The 14,203-nt window shown below is 42.1% G+C and overlaps 1 long non-coding RNA gene across 1 annotated transcript; it reads right to left on the reverse strand.

The window, feature by feature from the left end:
- Positions 1-295: 295 nt before the first annotated feature.
- LOC144578312 (uncharacterized) lies at positions 296-9,678 on the reverse strand. Its single transcript, XR_013523811.1, has 3 exons — positions 8,531-9,678; positions 7,819-7,905; positions 296-6,660 (listed from the first exon to the last, which is right to left on the reverse strand). It is a non-coding gene; the product is annotated as an uncharacterized LOC144578312 (long non-coding RNA).
- Between the last annotated feature and the right edge of the window lie 4,525 nt (positions 9,679-14,203).

Genomic DNA, 14,203 nt, shown 5'->3' on the forward strand with positions numbered 1-14,203 from the left:
AGCACTTTGGGAGGCAGAGGTGGGTGGAGCATGAGGTCAAGAGATCGAGACCATCCTGGTCAACATGGTGAAACCCCGTCTCTACTAAAAATACAAAAACTTAGCTGGGCATGGTGACGCGTGCCTGTAATCCCAGCTACTCAGGAGGCTGAGGCAGGAGAATTGCCTGAACCCGGGAGGTGGAGGTTGCAGTGAGCGGAGATCGCTCCATTGCACTCCAGCCTGGGTAACAAGAGCGAAACTCTTTCTCAAAAAAAAAAAAAAAAAAAAAAATCCAGCTGAAGTGGAAGGATGCAGGAATAACAAGGCCTGGGTCTTCTACTTGGTGGTTTAGAAGTTCCCCAAGAACCGAGGGGAGACCCTCATTTTCAGGACTGGCTATATCATTTGCAGGGCCTGGTGCAAAAAGAAAATGTGGTGGTGGCTCCTTGTTCAAAGTTATTGAGAAAATCAACGCAGCAGTGGTAAACCAAGGTGGGGGCCCTGTGACTGCACAGATCACACCACCAAAGCACTGGTCCCGCTCATTTCCTGCAACTGTGCGTGCACACACACACACATGCACACACACGCACACACATACATGCACACACACACGCACACACACATGCACACACACATGTGTGCACGCACACGCACACTTGCATCCAATAAAAGCACATCTTGGCAGATTTGCTTATTTAATGAACTTTATCCACGTTATCTCTTTACATTGCCATCGGGCTGGAAAAGTTAAGCGTGTTCCCCGTGTCCGAAGCCCACCAGTATTCAGGCTTCAAAATAACCCATTTTTGTTTGGAGTGGGATTGTGAGACAACTTCAGTTTAGGTGCAGAAAGATCACAGTTATCTGAATTATTGTCCCTACCCCTTGGGACAAGACGTCACAGTCTTACTGTGCAGACAGACGGTCTAAGTGCTGAGGCCAGAAACATTCGAGGAGAGGAGCAGAGGGAAGCAGGAGTGCCTGCTGCATATCCGGTCCGCTGACTGTTACCCATGGTCTCACCATCAGCATCAGCAGCCATCTTTGGAGGAGGAGGCTGAGGCATGGCCCAGGATGGAGGCAGAGCCTGGGGATCAGATGCCGTCAGGTAATCTAGTTAATGATGGTGATACCTGCTGGACCACATTAAGAAATTACTGCGGAGGCAACTCCCTTCCGTGGGATTTATTTTTTTTGTCTTTCAAAGAAAGACCGGACTGTTCAGAGGTTATTTTTGAATATTAACCAGACTTCAAACATCCTCTTGCGTTTTGAATTTTTTGGGAGTTAGGCATTATAAAAAACATAAGCCACTGGGCCCTTTTATTTACATTTTCCTGAAAAACAAAGAGAAGCCTTTTGCGTATTTTCATAACAGGTCTGTCTCAACATCTTAAATTAAAAAATGACCTGTTCTGTGGCTCTGAATACGGTTTGGATGATTAAGTCTGCTTCTAGGCTCTCCCATGAATATTTTTAAAAATGTAATTGCAAAAATCACAGTTGAGTGTAAGAAATATGTAACAGAAACACATTATTTAAACCCCAAGGTTTCCAGATTTTTAGGAAATTCCGAAGACGAGATGATTTGGCCACCGAAGTTTTAAAAGTATTAAATGAGAATGTTGAAACATTAGCTCAACGTTTCAATGGCAATTTATCACAGAGCAAACGGACTCCAGCCCATGGAGATCGTTCTTGCAAAGTTCAAAGTCTTTTTGTAAAGATAACTAAAATAAACCTCGTACATTATGTAAAAAAATATCTACACTGAAATCTTTTTTTTTTTTTTTGAGATGGAGTCTTGCTCTGTCGCCGGGCTGGAGGGCGGTGGTGCGATCTCAGCTCAGCACAGCCTCTGCCCGCTGGGTTCAAGCGATTCTTTTGCCTCAACCTTCCGAGTAGCTGGGTTTACTGGCGCGCGCCACCACACCCGGCTAATTTTTGTATTTTTAGCAGGGACAGGGTTTCACCATGTTGGCCAGGATGGTCTCCACCTCTTGACCTCGTGATCTGCCCGCCTCGGCCTCCTAAAGTGCTGGGATTCCAGGCGTGAGCCACCGCGTCCGGCCTACACTTAAATCTTAAAGTGAGTTGTTTTTGGTAGGTCAGAATTAACTCACTTGTATGAGAAGACACGTGACCATCGATAGTTACGAGAGTAAACTTTTCTTTCCTTTCATTTTTGTCTTTGTTACAGGCTGTTAACCTTTCAAGGTGGCTTCACTTGTGGTGATTGCTTAAATGTGCTCAATAGACTGTGGGCATCAGTTTAACAGGAAGAAAAATGTCACAGAGTACTAGAGCCTGGGATTGACCTGAGAATTCTGTACTCAGCTAAGCACGCTTGGTTTCTCGGGTCCTCACAAAAGGAGAACCAGCTTTCGTTACGGCCGTTCTCTTTCTACCACTGCCTGGGGAAGAAGAAAACTTGCTCCGGGAGTCGGAAACTGGGACAGGAATTGCCTCGTTTCTGTACAACCTTAACAAAATTGCTGCGTTTTTTTAGGGAAGACCAGCCAAGCGCAGGAATTGCTTTCCCTGAAGAAAAATCCACAAGAGGAGCTAAGTTATCTGTGGTTAAGGAATCAGGCTGAGTGACCTCAATAGCCCCTAGCCCGGTTTGTCTATCTCTGCCAGGTGAGCTCTCCCTGCAGCCCAGAGCATGGGGCCAGCTTTTGGCCTGGCCCAGGCTGCAATTCTCCTTTTTCAAAATTCTAGGATCTACCAAGACCCTGCTCCTCTTCTCATCTTCATATTCTTTGTTTAAACATGTTAATGTTCTCTCCTCAGGTCTCCGCCTCTCAGTCTTCTTGAGAGGATTGTACATCTCTGCTTAGATTATGCAGGGCACCTATGGAGTTGAAGGCTCAGAGGGTCACCTGGTTGCCCTGTTTCCAAGTTCAGATGAGGGCTGCAGGCAGAGGGCCCCACTTTGGCACCTGAGACATGTCTGACAGGGGTTTTAAAGCCTACATTCTTGAATTGTGTTAAATTCAGGTCTAGACCCCAAAATAATCATGTTGCCATACTAAAACCTATTGGATTGAATCATTGGAAATTGATAATATTCAACTTTTTTTTACACATATGGTAGATTCATATGACTCTACCTAATACTGCAAAATGTTTTGACACATCGATGTAGAAATATTGAAAGACCTTTGTTTTATAATATTTTTATTATATGTTTCATGTCCCCTAACACTTTTCCCTGTACCCCACATACCTGTACTAAGACTATACATCCTCACACACAAACACACACACACATAACTTATTCTTCTGCGACCTTATAGAGTTAAGAAGTCAGATGACAACAAGGTGACACGTTTGCGTGAATGCAAGGCTCAGGAAGTTCTACTCACAACACTCTGGTCCTTTGTTCAGGGTATCCACCCCTCCTCAGCTCCACACTCCCACTTCTGAGGGCTGCCAGAAATCATGTTATTGGCTCCAAAGCCACGAAGGCAGCATCATACAACAGGCTTGGTGGCAGGCTGCCCGCTTATGGAACAAGCCCCAACTTTGAGTCATGGAGATCTGGCCTCTGCATTTGATTTGATTATTTCTTGGTGGGTGATCTTGGGCAAGTTACTTGACCACAGTGTATTTCAGTGTTTTTATATGTAAGGTAGGGATGGATAAGAATGTCTACTTTATAGAGTGAGGGGCCAAATGAGATAATGTATGTGAAGTGCCTACAAGGGTGCCTTGGGTGCTCCAAACTAATGTGAGAGCAAGAAAATGGAATTTCGTAATTCCTGGACCTTCTACCTCTATATCTACCCATATCCCACATGGCTGCTTCACTCGGAGAGACATGTGGCCTGGGACAGTGGGTGCCTTCGTGGTAGGCAGTTAGGTGAGTGAGTCATTGCTGGCAGGGCCTCTGTTGCTTTGGGAATGGGAACTTGCAGCTCGAGAGGCACAGAAGTAGTGCTGTGGCATTGGTGACATTTGGACTGTCCCATCAGGGTAGTTAAAATTTAGACGTCCCCTAGAGGCCAGCACAGTCTCGCTACATTTTCTGCCATGATGGAAACATGCAAAAATCTTCACTATCCAAAATGCAGCTACTGAGCACTTAAAATGCGACTAGTGTGGTGGGGGAGAGAATTTAAAATTTGATTTTAATGTATGCGTTCACGTGTGGCTATTGGTTACAGCTTCGGCCATCTCAAGACTAGGCAGAGGAACAGCAAAAGGGAATCATAAGAGCACAAAGTCCTGGGGCAGACATGGGGCAGCTGCAGGTGATTTAGCTTGGCTGAAGCATACGCTGGGGAAGGCGATGGGAGAGAGAGGTGAGGCCAATTCTATTAGCTTAAAGAGTTTAAATGCTCTTTTCTGGGCAATAGGAGTCACAGAGGGTTTGTGAGCAAGGGAGTTACACCACGTGCTTTACTTCAGAGTGGTTAATCTAACAGGAGGCAGGAGAATGGAGTTTCTCTGATGGGACCACATACAAGCTGCAAAGGGAAACACTTAGAAGTCTTACTGCAAAAACCAGGTGGAGCTCTCACTGTGTGTTGGGCATCGCGCAAAGAGCTCCACCTGGTTTACTGTTGGTTATGCCCTAAAGTAAGCACAAAAATAAAAATCTGAATCGAATCTGTTAGATTGACGCAGCCCATAAAAATGTGTTTACCTTCGCTATACCTGTTTTAGGATCTCCTGGGGGGAAGAGAGGAAAGCCAGCTTCCTCCGGCACTGAATGAGGTAGATGACAGAGCTGACACCTAGATCAGGCCTTGATGTTAATCTGAACGGATGCGGCTTTTCTCGTGGCTTGATAGGACGCTTTTCTCTTTCTACCTGCATTTCTGAATGAGACCCCTACTTTGTTTGCAGACCCAAAGCCTTCGACCTTTTTGCTGCCTTGATGAAAGCCCACATGACTCCACTGCAGAGCTCATTAGCTTGATTATCCGTGGGCCGGTAGAGTTGTTGTCTGCATTTGAGGAACTCTCCAGAAAGGTAGAGATGTATTTTTTCTTCGAGATCTCTTCAATTTACAGGCAATTATATGATGGCTTCCTGTCCCCGATCTTCTTTTATAATCTTCCCTTGAGAGGCACTTCAAGAATCAGGTTGCCTGGGCTGGAACCCTGGCTTACTGTTCGGGTTTGGGCAAGTTACTGACATACTACCTGCTCATGGCCTGGTTTTAAAGACTTAGTGAGTTAAGGGACCCAGAGTGCTTAGAACTGTGCAATATAGGTTTCTAATGATTGTGGCCAGCAATTATTTGTGTACCTGCCTTGACCTGCCAGTCTGCAGTGGGGTAGGGTAGGAGTACTCTGGGGTGGGAAGAAGGAGCAGCTGTCAAAAGACCATTCTGCAATACTTGGGTGTGAATCTAAAGAAATCGGTGGCCCAGGACTGCGGCTCAAGCTTGTAATGCCAGCGCCGTGGGAGGCTGAGGTGGGAGGATGACTTGAGCCCAGGAGCTCCAGGCTGCAGTGAGCTAAGATTGCCCCACTGCACTCCAGTTCGGGAGACAGCTAAAAATGCTAAAAAAATGCAGAGAAATTAAGCTGGAAGGGAAGGGGAGAGGCTATCCTTCCTGGAATTGGAAAGCACAGTTTCTATCTGCGTGGGAGCAAAATGTGCACTTTCAGGCAGATGACCCGGGCTTAACCACGCTCAGGGGCGCAGCCCTAGTTGCTTAGGGCTCTGTGCTTGGCGGTCCCAGTGCTGCCACCTACAGGCTCTGCGAGGCAGAGCGCGCCGCCCTCGTGTCTCCCGGGAGTCTGGGTGCTGCTGGGCAGGAGCAGAACTCAGAGGCTCCTCACCAGCCATGCCGCTAGCTCCTTTCTCTCACGGGCTTTGAATGCATCTGCCCCTAGACACGGCAGTTCTGGAACACATTTCTAAGCATTATTTCTAAAAGGAAGGAATAAAGAAAGAAAATAAGACAAAGCTCCACAGCCAGAAGAGAAAGTGCACATTGACATGTCACCACGTGCTGGGTGGTGAGTTAAGGTCTGGCATATGTTATTACATTTAGTCCGCATAATAGATATCTTCAATATTGTCATCCACGCTGCGGGGGAGGTTGAAGAATCCAGTACACAATCGTTTAGAGCCTGGGCCACTCAAATTCTGAGGCCTGTGTGTGTCAGCCCTGACTTAAATTATTTTTCTATCTTTCCTAAGTATAAAAGCACACATACTTGAGTTGACTAAATATGATCTTTGCACCCGGTAAATGCCACTTACATTGACCTGCTGCTTTAAAAGCTGAGACACTTCTAACGAAGATGTTTTAGCAGAAATATTCACATACATAAGTGAGTCAGCTTCTTCTATGCCAGGGCCTACATCTTTGTCCATTACTATATTATTTTTTATTTATTCAAGCCTACGCATAAATTAGTGTTGGAGATCAAAATGCCAAACAAGGTGCCCTTTCTGGCTTTTACTAACTCAGACTCCCTAGTAACTGATGGACATCTGGGCACGCTTGTACTACGAATTGACATCGGGTGGTAGTGGCAGTGCTTCTCAAGCTTTAAAGTACACACCAATAGCCCAGGAATCCCGGGTGAAAATGTAGATTTGGATTCAGCCAGTCTGAAATGAGGTCTGACGTTCTGCAGTCTCCCCAGGGATGTAGACGCCGCTGCTGCTTCAGGAACCACACTTTGAGTTTCAAGGAGCTGGAAGATCCTAAAGATTTTTTGAATCTTCAAAACAAATTGTAATTGCCTTGCATATTAACTAACTATGCAAGCAATTAAATTAGAAAGTATTATTCACTCTATTTTATTGTTTTCTAATCTTTGAAAATCAGTAAACTATATATTCCACCTGCATATGTTCATTGGAACACTATTCTTGATAGGAAAGAGGGGGAATCAACCGAAATGCCCATCAATGATAGACTAGATAAAGAAAATGTGGCACGTATACACCAGGGAATACTGTGCAGCCATAAACAAGAATGGGATCATGTCCTTGGTAAGGACCTGAATGGAGCTGGAGGCCATTATCCTTAGCATAGTAACAGAGGGACAGAAAAGCAAATACCACATGTTTTCACTTGTAAGTGGGAGCTAAATGATGAGAACACATGGACACAGAGAGGGGAACAACACACAATGGGGCCTATTGGAGGTTGGAGGGTGGGAGGAGGGAGAGAATCAGGAAAAATAACTAATGGGCACCAGGCTTAATACCTGGGTGACAGAATAATCTGTACAGCAACCCGCATGACATAAGTTCACCTATGGAACAAACCTGCACATGTACCCTTGAACTTAAAATAAATGTTAAAATAAAACAACCTTTTTTTTTTTTTTTTTTTTAAAAAAAACCTATTAGGACATTAAAGCTACCAGAATATTATATTTGTTCAGTTAGGTTGGATTACCAAGTGTTTTCTTTAGAAACTCTGTGACCTGAAGGAATTTTGCCTTTAATCAAAGGGTAATTTAGTCACCATGAGAATTACTTTCCAAACTAAAAGGGAAAGTAATGGCTACATTAACAAAAAGTTGTCAAAATTTAACTTTCCACTTTTTCAGGGTTTTCAAGCCCACTCTTTTCCCCCTGAGGGAACTAACTGCATGGAAGAATAGAGGAGGAGACCCTACCGCCCCTTTTAAAACCAAGACTGGCAATCCCATATCACCCAGAGCATGGGGGCTTATTAATACTTACACTCCTCAGTCTCCAGATGTTCAGTCATCCGTCTCCAGATGTTCAAGGGCAAAAAGTAACACATTCACAGATGATACAGAATAAACACTTACTATGATGCCCAAAGAACCATAGCTATGGGCAGCAGTGAGGAGTAAAGTAACCCACAAATAGGCTGCTACTTACTTGTTCCTTTTGTCTGGGGCTCATTTAATTGCATCTGTTTGCATGACAGTAGCTGATGCCCAGCCATTGTTTCCATCATAAACCTCACTGGGGATAAGAAATGCAATAAAACGAGATCCTTCCTTGAAATTGTTTTTTTCCTCCACCAAATAAAACATTCAGCAAAGGTGTTGGGTTCTCCCCAACTCCTTTCTATTTACACACATAAAATATATACATTTAAGTGGTTAAAGGACATTTTATAAACATAAACGGCTGCCCCGTCGTTTCAGAGAATATAATGTCTCAAAGAAGTGGAATCTGTGGAACTTCAATGTGAACAAAATAGAAGTATGGCAGTGGGGATAAAGTGCCTGCATGCATGCACTAGTTTTCAATAAATGTGAATTCAATTCATTGAACGGAATGGCCTTAGGATTATGACTATGTCTGCCTAGCAAAGACCGGCATGGCCTGTGAAGATAAGGGCAGGCTCCAGCATGGAGGAGGAGGCTGCTGACATCTATGCTGTGTGATCTCAGAGGTCCAGCAAGGCCAGCCTTTCCTGCTCTCTTTCTTCCTCTGAAGTTCCCGTTCGTGCCTGAAAAATGTCTACATATTTTCACCTTTAGGTGAAGGCATTGCTTAAAACAGGTGCTACAGTACCTAGATGTTGGCTGTATGATTTGCAATATTTTTATTGTCAATAATATCAACGCTGAGCAACACTTACTCAGAGTCACCCATGTGGCAGACTTCAGGCAGAGAGGAAAAGGTACTTTCTCTTCAATTCAAATTTTGAAAAGCCAGGGGGAGAGCTGAGGTCACATTCCACATCCTGGAACAATAAATGTGGTCAGAGAGATGAGAGGCTGTGATTGGCCCAGGATGGACTATGACGTCTGTGTTTGCTGGACGTGTGCTTGGAAATGGGGGATATAGTGATTGGCAGAGCTCACTAAAATTTTGAGGAATATTTCCCGAAGAAGGTGTTTGTTCTTTTGGAAAAAAATTTATCTACACCACAGCTTTGGGCAAGTCCTTAATTTATTTGAACTTCAGTAGGATTGTGTGTAAATAAAGAAGTTGGATTAGATGCTTTTTGAGGGTTCTTTAATATCTGAAAATCTCTAGTTTTGTTTCCTTCTAAAATATAGCAATGTATAAAATAATTTCATATTCATCCCTGAGAAGCAAACAGAGGTGATACTATTTCATCCTAGAATACGGGAAAATTGAGGCTCACAAAGTTAATTAGCTGACCTCAAATCGTTAGAACATCAAGTGGCAGAAGTAGGACTAGATATTAAGTCACTGGATTAGTTCCAGAGAATTCTCTTTGAATGCTTCCCACATTAGTGAAATTAGTTTTGTTCATTCCTTAATGACCGTTCACTAATCCAACTGGTGGTAAGCTGCTATAAAGTAAGCCAGGGTTGATGAGATTGTTTTGATAAGTTAAATATTGGGCGTTTGAATTTATCATTTTGCTGCCTTCTGAGGTATTCTGTAGTTGTTCATTAATGTGATGTTTTTCTAATGGGAGATACTTAAAGCATGGCTCAGGGAAGGAAGAGCTACTCAGAATTCACTCTGAAGGAGACTGCTTTTAGGAAAAGATTGAGGTAAAGTACGGGAGGAACTGATGATGACCTTCCAGCTCCCAGACACTTGATATTAAACCACAAAGCTGTTAGTGGTCAAATAAGTCACTGTTGTTTGTTTTAGAATTTCTCTGAATAAATATTTATAATACACAATCAATGAAACCTAGAAAAGTCAATGGGATGTGTTTTATTTTTAATAAGACTTACTTTAATTGTATATTCTTTTATCTACAAACATCTATTAAGATAACTAAAAACAGCTTAGAGGTCCTAATGGTTAACTCTCTTTTTTTTATGCTACATTATATAAGTTTAGTATCAAAAATATTAAGTCCAAGAGAGAAAACAATCTTTAATTAAGAATTACAAAAAATACATGCCTTTGATCTGCTAATTACTGAATTTATTCTTAAGGAAATAAATATAAATATTAGAAAGATGTTCATTAAAGCATCTTTTTTTTTTTTTTTTTTTTTTTTGAGACGGAGTTTCGCTCTTGTTACCCAGGCTGGAGTGCAATGGCGCGATCTCGGCTCACCACAACCTCCGCCTCCTGGGTTCAGGTAATTCTCCTGCCTCAGCCTCCTGAGTAGCTGGGATTACAGGCACGTGCCACCATGCCCAGCTAATTTTTTGTATTTTTTTAGTAGAGACGGGGTTTCACCATGTTGACCAGGATGGTCTCCATCTCTTGACCTCGTGATCCACCCACCTCGGCCTCCCAAAGTGCTGGGATTACAGGCTTGAGCCACCGCGCCCAGCCAAGCATCTTTTATAGTAGTAAAAAGTTGAGAGTGACCTGAGTGGGAGGTTGAAGAGGATTCTAGCACCTTCATAGCATAGAATATACAGTTATTAAAAATGATACTGTGAAAGACAGAACATTTCTCCATAGTTTAACCAATAAAAGCATGAGCTCTGGAATTAGCCTACCTGGTTGCTGATTCTACCTCAACCAATTCCCCACTGTGTGAGCTTGGACAATTTCCTACCTTTTGTGTTTCATTTTGCTTGTATGTTTGGTTGGGCTGATGATTGTACCTACCTCATAGACATGTTGGTGAGATGAGGCGTGTATGGAAACCGCTCAGCACAAAGCGACACACAATAATAAGGTTATAAAACAGGAGAATGTTTTGTTTTTGCTAATCTGTATTTCCAACTTTTTGGCCAAACGATAATATGCTAATTTGGTAGCAAAGAAGAAAATATAAAGATTTTTTGTCTAAACATGTTTTTAAAAAGTTAATTATGATAAAATGTGTGTCACGTAATATTTACCATCTTAACTGTTTTTAAGTGTACAATTAGTACTGTTAGACGCCTTCACGTGATTGTGCAACAAATCTCCATAACTATTTTCATCTCTATGTTAAACTAAAACTCTATGTGAAACAGCTCCTCATTCCTCCCTCCCTCCAGTTCCCGGCAATGACCATTCTTCTTTTTGTCTCTGAATTTGCTACTCTAGGTGCCTCATATAAGTGGAATCACACAGAATTTGTCTTTTTGTGATTGGTTTATTTCACTAAGCATAATGTCCTTAAGTTTCGTCCATGTTGTAGCATGTGTCAATTTTCTTTCTTTTTAAGGCTGAATAATATTTCGTAGTATATATGCACACATATTGTTTACTCATTCTTTCCTTGATGGGGACACTTGGGTCGCTCCCACATTTTCAGTTACTGTGAATAATGCCACTATGAACATGGTTGTACAGATATCTAAAAGTTGTTTTTATAAAAATAAAGAACATTGGAAGTTCCCCTGAATTTTATAAGATAGATGTAAGTAACATAAGATACTTATATCTTGATTATATCTTTCTCTTGCCTCTGAAAGTGCTTGAAACATTAATAAATACAAAAATATGTTAATTAATGAACACATGTAGCTATCTACTGAGCAGTTAGTCCTTGTCTTTGGTATTTGCTATTTCAGAAGATTTCAGGTTTAGCTACAAGTAACAACACACACACACACACACACACACACACACACACGGAAAGTAACCCCTCACATTCGGGAAAGCCAGAGGCATCAGCTCAGGCTCCCATTGCACTCTATGGTGTGAGAATCTAATCTCATTTCTTGCTCTGCCATTTCCTAGAGGCATTGTTCCCAAGGTATGCGCAGGGGACAAGATTTTGCTGGAGCCTTACTTATATTATCATGTCTGTATTCCAGCCATCGGGTGGGAGGAAGAGAAGAAAGATCATGTTCTTCCTTGAATGACGCTTCTCCATTTCTATTCCATTGGCTAAAAGTTAGTCATGGGATCACTACTACCTGAAAGAAAGACTAAGGAAAGTGCCCTTTATCGCTGAGAGCCATGTGCATTGCACAAATTGGGGGGCTGTACCTTGAGAAAGAAGGAAAGAGTAGATGTTGGGAGACAGCGGGAGTTTCTGCTGGAGCAGCCATCGTGTTAAATGGCCATCTGGTAGTATATGTCCCCACGTAAGTAAAGCTGAACTGTTTCTAAGTCGATAGATAATCTTGAATAATAATTCTGCAGTGACGGTAATTTTTCTCTCCTCTGTTGATGTTTACTCCAATGAGATCAACTTACAGTCTTGAAGCAGGAGAACTTAAAGTAGGAGAGACAGTGAAAGCTGGGGAAGAACAGGCTTGAGACATCAGCTTAATATTCTGGTATCCTGGGTTGGTCCTGAGATCTCCTTGGCTGTCCCTCACTTCCGGTAGATGGGGCTGCAGCTTTGGTGCCAGTGAAGCTGGTGATTAGATAAGCTTGTTTTGGGGAGTGACTTCTGGATGAAATGTGGAGAAGAGAACTCTTTTTCAAAGATCAGTGTCTATGAATTGGCAACACCAGTGCCTCCCTGGCAATGAAGTCACATTCATGTCTGATTTTTATAACTTCCAATATTGAAATGACTGATGTATTCAGCACGTCCCTGAAGATGAATCAGCACACAGAAATATTTTGGATGTTGTGATGGAAATTGTCAAAATCTTTGTTTTAACTCTGCAACCTCATTTTAACTGTATAACTAGAGAATTGTGACCCTCGAGACCAGCTAGTTTGGCTCGTGGACATTTAAATGAGCGAGGGCTTTGTGAAACAGCAAACGTTACTCCATTGTCCTTCAGGCAGGGATTGGGATGGTCAGGGCCAGGGAAAGAGAGAAGGGGGCGTTTGAAGGGGGCTTTATGTATTACGATATTAATTTCCTTAAAAACCTAGTGATTTTGTTATTTTGATACAACTGTGTTTAAAAATGTCAGTTTCCTATCATCCTCATCAAAATGCCCTGCTTTAGAACTAGACAAACTCTGTAATGAGTACAAGTATGTGAAAATAATCTTAAGGCTACAAAGAATGAAGAAAAATGATTAAGAAAAGATCAGGTTAATGATTTAATAATTTAATTTTAATAATGATCATTTATATAAATTATACAATATCATGGGTGTAACGCTTTTATCATTGTCCCCATTGCCTTCTATCCCCTCCAAAAAATGTCATTTCTGAGTCTCTCATTTTTTGGAATGACATTAAAATTCTAGGCAGAATCTAGAGTCCATCTCACCAGTCTCATTGGTGCCTACCCCTCTCTGAAACTAAGCTAATCTGTAGCAAAGCCTAGAAGAGAGTGCAGTTCTTCAACATTTTAGCCGAGTGACAGAATAAATTCAGTTTAATCAGTGAGCTAAGTTGTGGTCTGCTTTTTATGGTGTTACAACTTGTATTCTTGGTACCAGTTTAGTTCAATAAATATTTGAGCACTTATTTCACCAACTCCAGAATTTTAATTTGCATCATATCTAAAATATTCAGTGGTCCTTTCCTACAATTCTTATGACTCATAATCCAAGAAGGCAAAACATTTATAGTGGAAAACATCATGATCAGTGAGCCAGATGAACCCTGTTTAAACGGACTATGCCATTAACTAGTTGTGTGACCCTGGGCAAGTCATTCACCTCTTAGCCTTTAGATTTCTTACTTTTAAAGTGAAAGAGCAGGGAATTGGTTTATTTGATTTCTAAGATCTCCAGTGCTCTAAATAAATAGTTAAAAGTAGCATTTCTACTTTCAACCCAAGAGCAAGCATCTAGCCATTGCTAAAGAGGTTGAGAAATAATGATGCATGTGTAGAATCCACGCCATCACCTTCAAAGTCACGAAGGTGGAAATGGTGCTCTCTAGTGTTATACTGACCACATGTTCAGATTGCTGAATCCACCTGCAGAAATACATTTCCATTTGAAAGAAATGCAGTCTGGTTGTCGCAAAGAAAAATTAGACACTTACTTGAGGGTAGATTTCCTGTAGGTCACCTGGGAGGGAATCCTTGAAGTATCACCTGTACATTTCTCTTTATCTCCCAGCCTCCCAACAGCTCCAGCTCAGTGGGCAGCTGAGGCCAACAGAATTCCTGTTCCCTGTTCTCTTTGTAAACCCTGAGTTTCTCTGCTGCTAATCCCTGCGGTGCGCAGACTGCCCTTCCCTCACTAGAGCCTCACCCTTCATTCAAAACTCAGTTTCCAATGCCACCTCCTTCACGAAGCTTAATCTCCTCTTGGAAACTTCCATGACATATTATCTTCTCTTCTTACATTTACTTACTTTTTACATTATCAACACAGTTTATCCGCCTTACTGGACTATAAGATCCTTGGTAGCATAATCCTTTATCAAGTCTAAATGCCTAGTCTTGTGCCCTTTTTAAGGTGTAACTTTCTCAAGTTTATGGAATACCTTGCACCCTGCCCTAATGGTAGGTATCACAATCTCTTCACTCTGTTTCCTTTAGGAAAGGTCTATTTATTTC

This window comes from Callithrix jacchus, chromosome 11 (genome assembly GCF_049354715.1).
Source record: "Callithrix jacchus isolate 240 chromosome 11, calJac240_pri, whole genome shotgun sequence".
NCBI classification, from domain to species: Eukaryota; Metazoa; Chordata; class Mammalia; order Primates; family Cebidae; genus Callithrix; species Callithrix jacchus.